This window comes from Phyllostomus hastatus, unplaced genomic scaffold (assembly GCF_019186645.2).
Source record: "Phyllostomus hastatus isolate PE091 unplaced genomic scaffold, TTU_PhHast_1.1 phas_contig_34, whole genome shotgun sequence".
Lineage (NCBI taxonomy): Eukaryota > Metazoa > Chordata > Mammalia > Chiroptera > Phyllostomidae > Phyllostomus > Phyllostomus hastatus.
The window spans coordinates 28,647,045-28,662,249 of NW_025333857.1; the positions used below are offsets into that span (position 1 = coordinate 28,647,045).

Genomic DNA, 15,205 nt, shown 5'->3' on the forward strand with positions numbered 1-15,205 from the left:
TAGAACTAGAGAAAGGTTGAGAAGACAATGATTGATATAAGAAGTATTCAGAGAAAAGAAATACTAAATGTTAATGTGGTGTCTCTCTACATAACTAGAATCAATAGGTGCCAGGAACCACTCTTTACACTGTAATTTTTAAATTCAGTGCAAGACACACAAAGCTGTCCTTAGTAAATTCTTCTGAGTAATCATACAATGACTACTTATCAAAATAACGTCAAGGTCTTCAAGGTCTCCTATTGCTGGTAAAGATAATTTACACAGTTGGAGGTCAGAGTCAGCCAGTCATATTTCCTAAACACGACAACACCAAGCTTTATTCAGCAGCCATGGTTTGTACCCTACTCCCAAATTAAAGTGTGCCAGGGCAGCAAGCACATGGAGATTCCTTACAAAATGCCCTTGATATTGCACCTAACCCCACTCCCAAATTAAAGTGTGCCAGGGCAGCAAGCACATGGAGATTCCTTACAAAATGCCCTTGAAAAACATTAGTCTTTTAAATTCTGATATAAAACTGCTCTTCCATCTATATTTTGAAAGAGGAATAAGAGACTCTTTCTCCATTTATAAGAAACAGGTAGTAAGACCTGAGAATGAGTTTTAAAATAAAGCAAAATACTTAGGAAGATCATTTTCACTGTAGATGAATATACTTTACAACTATTATAATCCTAGCAATCACACATAAAATGCCTTAACTTCATAATCAATTCTCACAGAAACTGCTGACCACAAAAGTTGAGATATAAGAAATATGGAAAATTACAGAGGAAAAAAATAGTCACACGGTAATTTCATCTAGGCAAGATTTACTCTGCAAGAATTAAAAGCACCAGTCAAAAAAATTACATTGAATCTCCAAGGACAAGGGGCCCTCAGTGCTAATAGGTAATATAAATATTTTATCAATGTCCTCTGACTGTAAGACTACATAAATAAAATTATAAGGACATAAATAATTTATCAAAAGTTTTATGCTATATAATGACTTATGCAAAAATAAAATTAGTTTATTACAAAATGGTCAATCTGTACTTAGCCACTGAGAAAAACACTCTAATAGGTATTCATCAGATTTCTACCTCCTATAACAAATAGAGGTAGAATATGACCTTAAAAGATGAAATGGGGCCCTGGCTGGTGTAGCTCAGTGAATTGAGCACGGGCTGTGAACCAAAGTGTCATAGGTTCGATTCCCATGCCTGGGTTGCAGGCCACGGCCCCCAGCAACCGCACATTGATGTTTCTCTCTCTCTCTCTCTTTCTCCCTCCCTTCCTTCTCTAAAAATAAATCTAAAAAAAATAAAAATAAAAATAGCATAATATTAAAAAAAAGAGCTGCTTTAAAAAAAAAGATGGAATGGACTAAAAATGAGTAAAAAATGTAAGAATGTTAGGGATATCTGAATACTAACCTAAGCCTTTCAATATAAAAGCACTTTTCCACAAAAAGTTAACCCATTCCATTTGTAGTAAAAATCCTTATTTATCTCCAGGCCTCCCAATGTGCGCTGACTTTTAACAATCAGCAGTAAGTGGCCTAATCAAAATGATTTACTCCCTAGCAGCATCAAGAGCAACTTGCAGCCCCACCACACCCATATTCATAGGGAAGAGCTCACTTTAAAACTGGTGGAAGACAGAAGCAATGGCACCCCACTTGCAATGCACACACCTGACACATGGATACTGGTTTCTAAACACCATTCCCCAGTCAAAGCACCCAGGGTGCTTGAGGAAGTGATTGGTTCCAGGGCTAGCGCTAGAAAAATACAAGATAAGCCTGAAATACCTGGGGGTGGCCACAAAATGAGAAAGGACGGGAACACGTGAAAAGGCACTGGGGCCAATCTGAAGGAAGCCTCCATGAACCACTCTGGAAGACTTACAGCAATAAAACAAAATAATGATAGTACTGGATTGGAACACTGGGTATTCACAGAATCTGTCAGTAAGCAAAAGATCTTATGGCATAAAATCCAAAGCTACTTAGGAATGACACAGCGATGAAGGTGGGGGAGATAATGAAGGACGGGTTAGTAGTGGGGTGGGGTGGGCTACACAGAGGGAGAGAAAGAGAGAAGACCAAGAGGCACACAAGTGCTACTAGCTTCTTCTTCCCCTAACAGTACAATGCATTAAAAATATCTTGTTTACACAGCTCATAAACATACCCCAAAGGAATGTCATTATATTCTATTTAGATTATTATATGTGCTACCACACCATATGAGAATAAAAAGGGTTAGACACTCTTCTCTTCTCCACTTCTTCCAAGCACTTAATTCCTCAATATGATGTTCTTAGGTAATAGTGGCTAGCATCTGTGACTGTATTAAACAGGCAGTTCAAAACAAAACAAAACAAAACATGGTCTCTTGCTGTCCATCAAAAGGTAATAAGTGTATATTTTCTGCCTTAGCAATTCTACCTATAGGAGATTACCTTAAAGAAATACACAAGCATACATTGATATAGGAACAAGACTCTTAACTGTTGCATTGTTTATAATAGCAAATAGCCGAAAACTCACTAAATGCTAACTAAAAAAAACAAAACAAAACCTTAAAGTATAGTACATCTGTACAATCTTCAGCAGTTAAGAGGAATAAGGTAATTCTAGATGTACTCAAACAGAAAGATATTCATAATCTATAATGAAGTAAAAAATAAGTTAAATATAGCCTAAGTATATTAGGATTCTACTCAAAGGAAGAAAATGTGTTTTTACATATATGCATAGGAAATACATAAAAGGACATATATCAAACTTAACTGGGACCTTACTAGGGAACATTTGAAGGGGTAGTGGACTTCCTTCTTACTGCTTTTTAAATAACCAGTGGTGACTACTTTTTTAATTTTTAATTTAAAAAAAACTAAAAATCATGAGTAAGCAATTGTGTTTCTATACACTAGGAATGAACACTCTAAAAAGGAAATCAAGAAAACAATTCCACTTATAATTGCATCCAAAGAATAAAATACCTGAGAATATATTTAATGAAAAAGACACAACACCTGTACACTGGCGACTACAACACACTACTGGAAGAAATGACGTAAGACCTGAATAAATGGAAAGACATCCCTATTCACAGTTGAAAATCTTAATATTGTTAAGATGGCAATACTACTGTATTTTGCCATGTATAATGCACTCCTATATATAATGTGTGCCCACATTTTTGGCCCAAACTTTCAGGGGAAAAAGTCTTTTGTTTTAATTTTTAATTGAATTTATTTTTTAAAATATATTTTATTAATTATGCTATTACAGTTGTCCCATTTTCCCTATGTTATTTATTTTTATTTAGATGCTTGTTTTTTGTATATATACCTTTTCAGCATATCATGGTATAAGAAATGTTATGTAACAAATAATTACAAAATACAAGAACAGACACAAGGTATTTCAGGTACTACCCATGTATAATGTGCATCCTTACTTTCCCTTAAAAATTTGGGCAAAAAAGTACACATTATACATGACAAAATACGGTCTCTAAGAGATTCAATGAAATCCCCATGAAAATTCCAAGTCTTTTTTGCATAAATGGAAATGTGACCCTTGAGTCCATAAGAAACTGCAATGGACTCTGAACAGCTAAAACGATCATTGAAAGGGAACAAAGTTGGAGCACTCACCTTTCCTAATTTTGAAACTTACCACAAAGCTACAGTAATTGCAAGAGTATAGTACTGGCATAAGAATAGACATATAGACCAATGAAATAGTACTAAGTGTCCAGAAGTAAACCCTCACATATATGGCCATATGATGTTGTACGAAAGGGTAGAAAGACCATTTAACAAGGAAAGACAGGCTCTTCAATAAATGGTGCTGGGATGAATATTCACATACAAAAGAATGAAGTTAGACCCCTACCTCACACAATATGAAAAATTAATTCAAATTAGATGAACAAACTAAATAAAGTGTGGGGCAACAGGAGGTTTACAGTCATGAGTATGCAAAACATCGTTTATTCTTATATTATTATTTATTAATTACTATATTATTTTCCATATGAACAACTGTAAACTTCCTTTTGCCCCACCCCGAATATGAAATTCTTAAGAGAAACACATTGGTAAGTCCTCCTGACTTTAGGTTCACAGTGATGATGGATTCTTAGGTGTGACACCAAAATCATGAGCAAAAACAAACAAAAAATAGCTCACCTGAACCTCATCAAAATAAAAAACTTTTGTGCATCAAAATAAAAAACTTCTGTGCACCAAAAGACATTATTAAGAAAGTGAAAAGACTGCCCTGGCTGGTGTAGTTCAGTGGATAGAGTGCTGGCCTGTGAACCAAAGGGTCACTGGTTGAATTCCCAGTCAGGGCACATGCCTGGATTGCGGGCCAGGTCCCCAGCAGGGGGCACATGAGAGGCAACCACACATTGATGTTTCCCTCCCTCTCTTTCTCCCTCCCTTTCCCTCCATAAATAAATAAATAAATAAATGAAATCTTTTTTAAAAATTGCACTTAAAAAAAGAAAAAGTGAAAAGACAACCTAAAGAATGGGAGAAACAAATCAGTAACAAAAGACAGACAACCCATGGGAGGGAAGTAGGGAGGGTTGGGTGGGTTGGCTGGAATGGGAGTAAAAGGGAGAAAACTGTACTTGAACAATGATTAAAATAAAATAAAATAAATTTTTTTAAAAAATTATTAAATTAAAAAAAAGACAGACAACCCAATTAAAAATAAGCAAAGGACTTGAATAGTTATTTCTCCAAAGAACATCTAAAAATGGCCAATAAGCCAATAAACAAATGAAAATGTGATCAACATTTTTAGTCATTAAGGAAGTGCAAATCAAAATCACAATGAAATACTACTGTGTACTCATAAGGATGGATATAATTTTTAAAAAGGTTAAATAACAAGTGTTGGCAAGAATGTGGAGAAACTGGAACCTTATGCATTGCTGGTGGGAATGTAAATGGTTCCATTGCTATGGAAAATGGTTGCCAGTTTCTCAAAAAAGTTAAATAGAATTACCATACAACCCAGCAATTCCACCTCTAGATACATACCCAAAAGAATTGAAAACAAGGACTCAAACACTCTACACTCATGTCCACAGCATCATTATTCACGATAATCAAAAGGTAGAAAAGGCCCAAATGGATGAATGGATAAGAAATTGTGGCACACCCATACAATAGAGTATTATTCAGTCATAAAATGTCCAATACATGCAACAACATGCTAAGTAAAAGAAGCCAGAAACAAAAAGTCACACAGTATATTATCTCCCTTACAGTAGAGGAGACAGCGAGAACTGCAAATCAGAGAGCCAAAAGCAGATCAGTGGTTGCCAGGGGCTGTGGGAGGAGGGAACAGAAATGACTAGTGTTTAGTGGATACAGGGTTTTCTCGGGGAAAATGAAAGTGTTTGGGACTAGACAGAGGTGGCAGCTGCTCAGCACTGTGAATGTATTAAGTGCCACTGAACTGTTCATTTTCACACTGTTAATTTTTATAATGTAAATTTCATCTCATTATAGATAAACACTATTAAAAAGAAACATATTTTAGGTTAAGAGCAAAACTCCAATCCCTCACTGAGTTATTTTACCATGCAAGAGGGAGGCAGTGGTACCAGTGCAGATAAACATTCTGGGCATGCAGATGCGTCCCTGAAGAACACTCTGGATAAAGGACTCTCGCCAGGGGAAAAGAAACACATCCGAACCCAGGGACTGTAAATGAGGACTGGCCCCAGGGCAGCAAAAGGACCCACTCCCTGAGAAACAGCCTGGAGTGAGGGCTGAGAGGACAATCAGCCCTGGCTGCCTTTCCTCTCCCCTCTAGCCAAACCATCTAGAAGCAATGGCATTCAGAGAAGCCCCACACTCTCCTTCACAGGTGAGGACACTGAGCCATGGCTCACACACGGGACCCTGAGTAGGGACCTGAGAAAGATGTCCTGATTCAGTATAAAAGTTGTTCACTGCCATTTCACCAAGCTCTAGAAATGAACATTTTGTTTCTATTTGTTTAGCACAAATCTTCTCACAACTAGCCTATCTGGAAGCACTTCCTGAAGAGCAGCAGAATCTCTCTGCAGTTCATCCTTTGGATCTTGTTCTTTCTGTCACAGTCAAGCTGGGAGTAGGGGAGCTCCTGCTAAGGCATCAGGTCTCCCCTTTGGAGTGCTTTCCAGGCACCAGAAAAAGCAGTGTCCTCTTAGCCACTTACTTTCTAGGTCACATAAATTAACTATTAGTTAATCCTTCTCTCAACTGGTGCCAACGCTCACATTTTAATTTAAGCTTTTTCACCATTTCAGAGTGATTACTAGGGAACACACAGAAGAACTTCGAGAGGTAGCTTTTCAACACTTCTTAAAATCAAAGTGTTTCTGTAATAAGAAAAAATGACATATAGAACTTACTTGTATTTTTTAATTCTCTTGATTGGAATAAATAGGTCATCATGAACACAAGGTGGCTAAATCAAAAGAATTTATTTTATATTTAAGGAGGCTAGAAGAAGAGGGACAGGGAATCTTAACTCTCTAAATTTTTATGTTCAATTTTTTTTCTAATTTTTCCTCATTTTAAGTGTCATTATTAAAAATTACTAATGCTATTTTGAAAATTCTAGAACCTAAATGTTGAAATCCTATTCAATATTTTTGACTACTGAAAAAAATCTACATCTGCGAATCTGAGTTTAAAGGGAAAAAAATTACTCACGAATTCTGTGCTTCATTTCATTGAATCTTAAGACCTTTTACAAAATATAAATAATCCCAAGCTTACTAACAATTTAAGATTTTAAAGTATTTCTGCTTTGCTTCAACCCGTGGTAGGGATGGTTCCCATCATTTCATCAAGTTCTTGAAATGAGAACTCTGTGCTCAGGTGGAGGATTTAGAGACTTACAAAGGCAAAAAGAAATCATAACTCCTGAATTTTTAATCATCCATCCTCCTGGTGTTTGATTTACCCCATAATTCCCACAAGAAAATGAAGAAAGTTTTGAAGAACGAGTTATTCTCAATGTAAATCTCCAGCCAGCCTCTGTCAATCATGTTAGTCTTTTCCTTTGGTTAGCCTTTCCCCGCCTTCTGCCAGAAAACTACACTACTATTTAATTGCTTTGTGACTTCACATTTTATTAAGAGGCAGAAAAACATAAAGAGCTAAACCAGGAGATAAGCCCACTGCCGTAAATTGTCCCCTTAGGCAATGAAACTTGCCTCTCTAGTGTAATGAGGTGGGCATTGTGCAAAACCCTGACAAGTGCAATTCTGCAAAGTCCAGAGCCCCCGTCACTTCCAGAAACCCTCACAGTTAGTTTTCTGGAACGCAGCGCCATAGATCAGAAGCTGGGCGGCAGGCTGAGGGCTTTCTCATGCCAGTGTGAAGGGCACAGCCCAGGGAGTCACCGCCCTCCTCCCTACTCCATCCCAAACTCGATCTTCTGGTCTCACGGAACAATGACAACAGTAACAAAAAGGGAGAAGAGAATGATGAGAGACAAAGTTATAAAAAATTTTATAACCTGACAGCACCCCATCTGCCATCCCTGGAAATCAGACTACTTATTATGGAACCCAGTGAAACACATTTCACCAAATGCACACCCTCATGAACTGAGAAGAATTTTCTTCATTCCCACTCCACTGTCTCCCCTTTTGAGTCTTCCTTTCTTCCTCTGTAGCGAGGGAAATCATCATCAGATTATTCCACATTCCCGATTGTGCCCAAGCCCCTGCCCTCTGGAAGATTACATCCAGTGCTTCAGGCAAACTAAGCAGGACTTGGTGAGTAAAGCCCTGGGAAAATATTACTTAGTGACCTCTCCAAGATGCTGCCAGTGAGAAAACAAAGGCTTCAAGTATTTTCAAGGCCCACTTGATGCGTGCAACAAAGTACGTCTATGACACTGTCCCAAAAAAGCATGCAAATGTGTGTGTGTATGTGTGTGAAGATCTAATACAGGGTAGGGTAAAAGTAGGTTTACAGTTGTTCACACAGAAAATAATTAGTAAACAGTAATCCAACAATAAACTGTATTTCGCATATTCACAACTATAAACCTACTTTTGCCCCACCCTGTATATTGACTCAGCACAGAAAAGTCTACAAGAATATACAATAAACTCAGCAGTGATTATATGAAGAGATGGACCAGAAAGTGGGATGCAAGAGTCAACTTTTTTCTGTGTACACCTTTTATGGCTTGAATGTGGCAAAAGGAATATTATTTTTGTAATTAATTTTAATTTCTAAAGTTAAAATGTGGAAATGAATGGTTATATAACTATATGGAAAATATGGAAACAATTTTTCCAAACTACAATACATGGTCTGTGCCAAAGCATTTGTGACCCTCATCTAAATGCAAGAAGCAGTGAAGGAAAAGTAATGTAGTCATTGGAATGTTGAGTTTCTAGGTTTCAATCGTTTTACAGAGATTTTTATTTAGGCTCTGGCCGGTATGGCTCAGTTTGTTGGAGCGTTGTCCAGTAACCAATAGGTTGCAGGTTCAATTCCAGGTCAGGGCACCTATAAGAAGGCAATCAATGTTTCCCTCTCCCTCTCCCTCTCTCTCTTCCCCTGACCCCTCACCTCAAACAATGAAAAAATGTCCTTGGGTGCAAATTAAAAAAAAAGACAGTGTTTGTAAAGATTTTTACTTATTTATTTTTAGAGAGAGGGGAAAGGAAAGAGAAAGAGAGACACATCAATGTGCTAGAAAAACATCAATCGGTTGCCTCTCTCATGCCCCCAACCAGGGACCTGGCCTGCAACCCAGGCATGTGTCCTGACAAGGGATTAGAACCTCAGATCTTTAGGTTTGCAGACAATACCCAACGAACTGAGCCACATCAGTTGGGGCTCAATAGTTTTTGAAAAAGAACAGATAGAATATCTAAAACAAGATAGTCTAAGATATCTAGCTGGTTTTGCAGCATTAGATACCGAGCAAATGAAAAAAAGTCCCTACGTGGTAACATCAGGTCTTCCTCTTGGATGCTACACTGTGGTATGGGAGCCCAGGAGCATCTGCCCGGGACTGGGAGAGCATGCTCGTGAGAAATTTGACTCAACTAGATGAAGACCGTCTCCACTGACTTTTTGTGAAAGAATTATCCAAAGAGAGAAAAACTAACAAAATAAAGATCAGAATTCTAAAGGACTATAATTTGGATTGGAGCTTTCTTTGAAAGAAATCACAAAAACTGCAATTGGCTACTTGTTTGGAAAAAAAAATTAGTTTTCATTCACATTGCAAGTCACACTTCAAGTTTCATGCAGAAGAAATATTTTATAATGTGAAATGAAACCATCAATCTACAGTAAGAAAACGTGGGTAGAATTTCCATGCAATCCTGTGGTTGGAAATGTTGTTATTTGTTCATTCATTCTAGAAACACTACATGCTAAGCAGCGGGGGCCTCGCTGTGGACAACACAGACACAGCCCCTGTTCCTATGGAGTCACAGGCTAGAGGGGGCAACGGAAAAATGAAATAAAAATAACTGCATACTGATATGTGCTTAAAGGGGGAACAGAGCAGGATTATGAGGGAGAGAATATTGACAAGAATACCCAGTGTTGATGGCACTCTGACTGATGTGAGATTTAAGCTGATGCCTAAAAAGTGACGATCTTGATAATAGCTAACCACAGATATGCACTTCTTTGCTCAGGGTGGTTTCTAGGAGCTTTGCATGAATTAACCCACTTAGACCTCCCAAGAGCTCTGGAACAGGTACTATTGGCATGATGATTCTCATGCTACAGGGAGATAGAGGTGCAGTAACCTGCGCAAGGATGCAGAGCTAGTAAATGGGGAAGCCGAGTGAGCCCGAGCAGCCTGCTCTAGAGCTCCCTGGGAACTGCCTCACTGAAAGAGAAGGAGCCAGACATGAGAAAGGTGTGTGAGCGCAAGTGTGCACGCACGCACACACAGGCACACGTTCCAGGCCAAGGAACAGCACCTGCAGAAGCCCGGGGGGCAAGAAAGAGGTTGGCGTGTTCCTTGAATTGGAAGGAGGCCAGTGGGACATAGTGTTCTAGAGTGAGAGACAGAGGTGAGGCTGGAGAACGTCATGCGGGCTCAGGCAGGGGTGTGCCAAGATGTGATTACATATCAAACAGACCACTCTGCTATGTGAAGAGCAGATTCAGGGGAACAACACTGAGGCGTTCCTGCTTCCTCATGGCCTATGTGGAAAAGATCAGACTTCTAGACCTGGGTATCTACCCCGTACCTCCTCAGTTCATCATCATCGTCATGAGGCATCGAGACTGTGGACCTATGGACAGAGAGCCTCGAGTGCACACCCCACTTTGCCACTGACCATTTCCATGGCCTTATGAGAGCAAGTCACTGAATTCCTCCCAACTTCCTGCTCTGTAAAACAAGGTTATAATAGCTGCTCCACCTCCCTCACAGCTGTGCTGTGAGCATCAGGTACGACAATGCATGGAAAGCGCTCTATGAGTTTATGAAGCACTTTAACATTCTAGTCATTCCTGTTATTACTGTTTCCTCATTATCCTTGACCTCTCAGCATCAACTCAGGCAGGGATGGTTATCTGTGACCTTCACTGTGTTAACACTAACAATATTACACTGTCAGCACTTTAGTTCCTACAAATTTGGTAATTATATTTCATTCAAAACAAGTATAACCTTTGGTTTTCTTAATTATATGAGCATGAACTTCTGGAAGACAATCATAGCAACTAACAATGAATAAGCATGTACCAAGAATCAGGCATTATTCTAAAGTACTTTACATCAGCTATCACCTAGTACCACTATAAGGGAGGTTTGATTATTATTATCATTTTATTGATGGGGAAACTGAGGCAGAGTAGTACAGCCATGATTTGAGCCCAGCCATCTAGCTCTAGAGCCCATGCTTTTATCCACTGTCCTACAATTCCTTTTGTGACAAAGTGAGTTACAGAGTGGACAGGAAGGAATCAATCAGTAGGCCACAGCTCTGGAGTATTAGAGGCAAGAATATGGACTTGAACAAGGACACCTGGAATCTTTTTAAAAGGCAAACAAAAGTATCCAAAGTGCTAACTACCAATGTTGCTGAGGGCTGAGGGGCATCAGGCACTTGCATATGCCGCTAGTGAGACTATAAACTGCTACAACCTTCTGAGACAACTAACAGTGTATAAAAACCTGAACAGAAAAGTCCCACATTCCCACCAATGCAGCAATGCTGCTTATAGAAATCTGACCTAGGTGAATTGTGGATATGCACAAAAGATGTTCAATGCAATGTTATTTCTAAAAGCAAATACGGAAAAACAAATGTCTGACAAAAGGAGATGGGGTAGAGAAACCACTGCACTCCCATGTAAGTGTATGTGGTGAAGTCATTTAAAATGATGCTACGGTAAAAAGAAAATTAGCATTTTGTTAAGGAAAAAAAGTGCAAAAAATCCCCTTGGTACAGGCTTTGGTCCCTGACTATTCAAGTTCTGCGTGGGTTCCCCAGCTGTGTGAACGAACAGGGCCAGTCATGCAATCTCTCTGAAGCCCAGTTTTGTTATGTTTACACGTGGATACAAACTGTACCACCCTCACAGGGTAGTGAGAATTAATGACTTCATGTATGTAAAATGCTTGGCACAGAGCCTGGCACCAACAGGTTGGTGATATTGCTCATCTGAAAACCCCTGGCAAATTAACCCACACAACACACATCGCTATAAATACTGCCAATAATGCGGGACAGTTTCAGCACCGATGATCTCTGGATATAAAGTACCAGATTTTCCCTTTTAAATTCTCAGTATTTCTTAGGTTTTCTTTACTTGAATAAAGCCAGTAATGCATTAATATTTAAGTGTCTCCATTTTTTTCAAGTAGCCTTAATAATACTCCTTTCAATCTATTGATTTTTGCTAGCACAATCCACTCCATGCATATTGTGTTTATGGAAATGGGATATTTTATTGACTTAATATAAAGAGTAATACATTTTCCCCTTTACAGAGTCAAACAGATTGCTCATATTTCATCCTATAAATGTCTTTTCTGCACCCATATATACACGCGCAGATTAGGAGCATTCTGAGGGATTACTGGAGCACAAAAGGTAGGGGAAAAATGGATTAATGTCTCTTAAAAAGCAAATGTGAAAGAGACAGGCATGATAACTTCATGACAGACATACGGAAAAAAGTATACCTTACCTCAATTATGTATGGCCAGAAATTACTGCAATAAATATTTCAACTCCATGGACAATCTCCTAGAGGGGTCAGAAGACGGAAGTAATTCAGCAGTTCAGCTGTCCATCCAGTACCGTGACAATCATTCTGAAAGACAAAGGAATCTCATTGAGGGAAATGTGACGGAGAAACATTCCCTTCTAGGCTCAAGACCTGCGGGAAAGAGGAATCCATTATGAGAGACGACAACGCAGTGCAGGAACCCAAGTGCAGTGAAGTCGTTTTCCTGTTGGGGAGGAAGGGCAGGCTGGAGCAGAAGAGAACCTGGGATGTCATGCAAATGCAGGTCTCCTCTGCTTTAGGGAAAAGCTAGTCGCTTGCTCTTGGGGTACATCTCTCCCCATCATGTCAAGGAAAAGAGCTGGCCCCTCCCAGCCCTTCACCTTCACTCCCATAGCTGTTCTCCATTTGTACCTCAGAAGCTCATGAACACCATCAATTTTTATCTGTGAATATTTCTCATTTCTGTCAGACCACTTCATTAAGAAACACGTGGTCGGCCTTTCTCTTAAAACTAGCTCCACTGGAGATTTTCTCTGTAAGGGGAGTCCCTTGGGATTAAAACCGTGGGATTATTTTCAAGTCATCCTCCCCTCTGCATCATCCTTCATTTCAAGATCAGTCCACCACAACTTCCCCTCGTATGTCCCACCACTCTCTACCTCTTCTTTTTCACTCCAACCCACCACCCTTCCCAAATTCTTCAACGTCCCTGCCTGTTTATCACAGCAGGCCGGAAGCTGGTCTCTCTCTGCAGATCGCCACCTGTCCGCTCTCTCTCGCAGGACAACTGCTTTCATCCTATTACCTGTACAACCTTGAACAGATCCCCTCCCTCTGGGTCTCACATCTCTTTACTACATGATGAAGCACTGGTTTCAATGTTCTCCATCCTCACTGTGCTTTGAAGTCAGACATCCCTGGGCTTGGATCCTGGCCCAGGCACTCGGCAAAACTTAGACAAATTATATTTCCTCAGAACTCAGTGTGTTATATATAAAATGAGAATAAAATCATCTGCCCTTAAGGTTGCTGTAAGAATAAAAGCTGTGAGATCTTGTCAGGTCAGGAACGACTATTTAACGAACAGCCATTCCCACCCCATCTTGTAGGATCACCTCCAACTCCAAAGTTGCCTGTTCTCATTCCAAGTCTAGCATTCTGTTATTTCCTCATCCATGGGGATAATACATTTCTCACCCATCAAAAAAATAAACTCCTCTACTAACTTTCACTTCGTCTGTAGTCTAAATCTACTTTATCTTATCCTCTTCCAATCTCCACCAAAGACCTTCTGTTCTAATCAGTAAGTCTACACACTCTCGCTTCACACCTATCGTTCCCCACGCCAAGTACAGCTTTTCTTCCCCTTCTGGCAGGGCCCAGCTCCAGCCCTCGGTCCTGGCCTTGCGCACCTTTCCGACAATGTAGTGCTCACACGGTGGGGTTAACTGTACTGCCCGCTGTTGTGTGTTTACCGACCTTAGCTGTCCAGCTGGAAAGGGACTCTGCTGATTATTTCAAGTTAGTTTTTCACTTTTCAGCATGGACAACATTAGAGTTTTTGCAAACCCGGTATTTTTTGCATCAATTCAGCAAATGCTTTTTTGAAATTTATAAGCCTTTGTGTCTTGGGGTAAGATTCTTTTATTTACTCCACAATTATCTTTTCTCTTTAAAAAGTCTCATCATGGTAAAATACACATAACCATAAAATTTAATGTCTCAGCCATTATTTTAAAATGCACAGTTCAATGGTGTCACACACATGCACACTGCTGTGCAACCCAGCTCACACACACTCACACATGGAACTTCTCCCACCATCAACAGCAGACCGCCACCCACAACCCAGGGGCCTCTCTGTGGAGCCGGGAGAGGAGCTCGAGCATGTCCACTGGGCGTAGATCTTGTGTTAAAACGAACGTGTTCTTATTGCCAAAAAAAAATTATGACCCAACTCCCAGCAACTGGGATGAGTAACAGTGGGAAAACGACTGTTTCCTAGACTTCTGCCTCTAAAAAGATGGCTGATGCCCCAAGATGAAATGAAAATTCTAAGGGAAATGAGAAGACTCGGTGAAGGCTGAAGAGAGATGAAGAACAGATCAGGATGGTATGGGGGTGGTAAAAAAAGGAAGAAAATAATCCAAAGAAAGTAGCCCAGAGATAGATGAGTGAAGTCAAGTGCTGTGGATGGGGACCGAACAGAGGACACTGGACTTAACAGTTAGTAAGGAGGTCACTGGTGACACCGGAGGGCAATTTCAATAGGGCTGGCACAGGAGGTAGGCTGCAGGGGATTAAAGGAGAAACTGGAAGAGCAAATCGGAGATGAGCAGATACAAAACACAATGCAACATACAGATCACATGTCATAGGAATGTACACCCAACACCTGTGTGATCCTATGAACCAATCTCATCCCTGATAAATTTAATAAACAAACAAACCAAAACAAACTGTGGTTAGGAAGCCAAAAAGTTTGTGCTGGTTCTTTTCTACCCTGACGCTTACCCGACTGAACAGCCGGATAAAAACGCCTCACCTCATTCTTCCTCCCTTCTGCACCAGCCGTTGTTTTAAGTTTCCCTTTAGTAAACTCTCTTCTTCCCCCTGTTCTGTGACGTGTCTTTAATGTTAAGAGTCATTCTGGCAACAAGACAAATATTTATGTTTAGGAACCAGGGCCATTGGATCGGTCACTACAAACTTAACCCCATGCCAGGTACTTGACTTTCTAACGCTCCAAATACCCTTAGAGGTCCTTCAGCAGCTTTTACTTCAGGGATGTCTGTTGTAACACTATACACCTGAACCCAAGCTTTTGTCGGGGGTGAGGCAGCGCTGTGCTGCATAAATATTTTATGTACTGCTTGTACTGAAATTCTAGATGAAGGGGCATCCACAGGTCCTCCGTAAACGTGCTGGTTGCCCAAACAGCATTTTCTAGAATTCATGC

General features: G+C 39.9%; 1 protein-coding gene across 3 annotated transcripts in view; it reads right to left on the reverse strand.

The window, feature by feature from the left end:
• KANK1 (KN motif and ankyrin repeat domains 1) overlaps positions 1-15,205 on the reverse strand; it is a 189,509-nt gene that overhangs the window by 114,792 nt on the left and 59,512 nt on the right. For all 3 annotated transcript variants that reach the window (XM_045840132.1, XM_045840133.1, XM_045840131.1), the window contains one exon: positions 12,205-12,330. The gene's annotated coding sequence lies outside the window, so the exon portion shown is untranslated. The remainder of the gene's footprint in view (positions 1-12,204; positions 12,331-15,205) is intronic.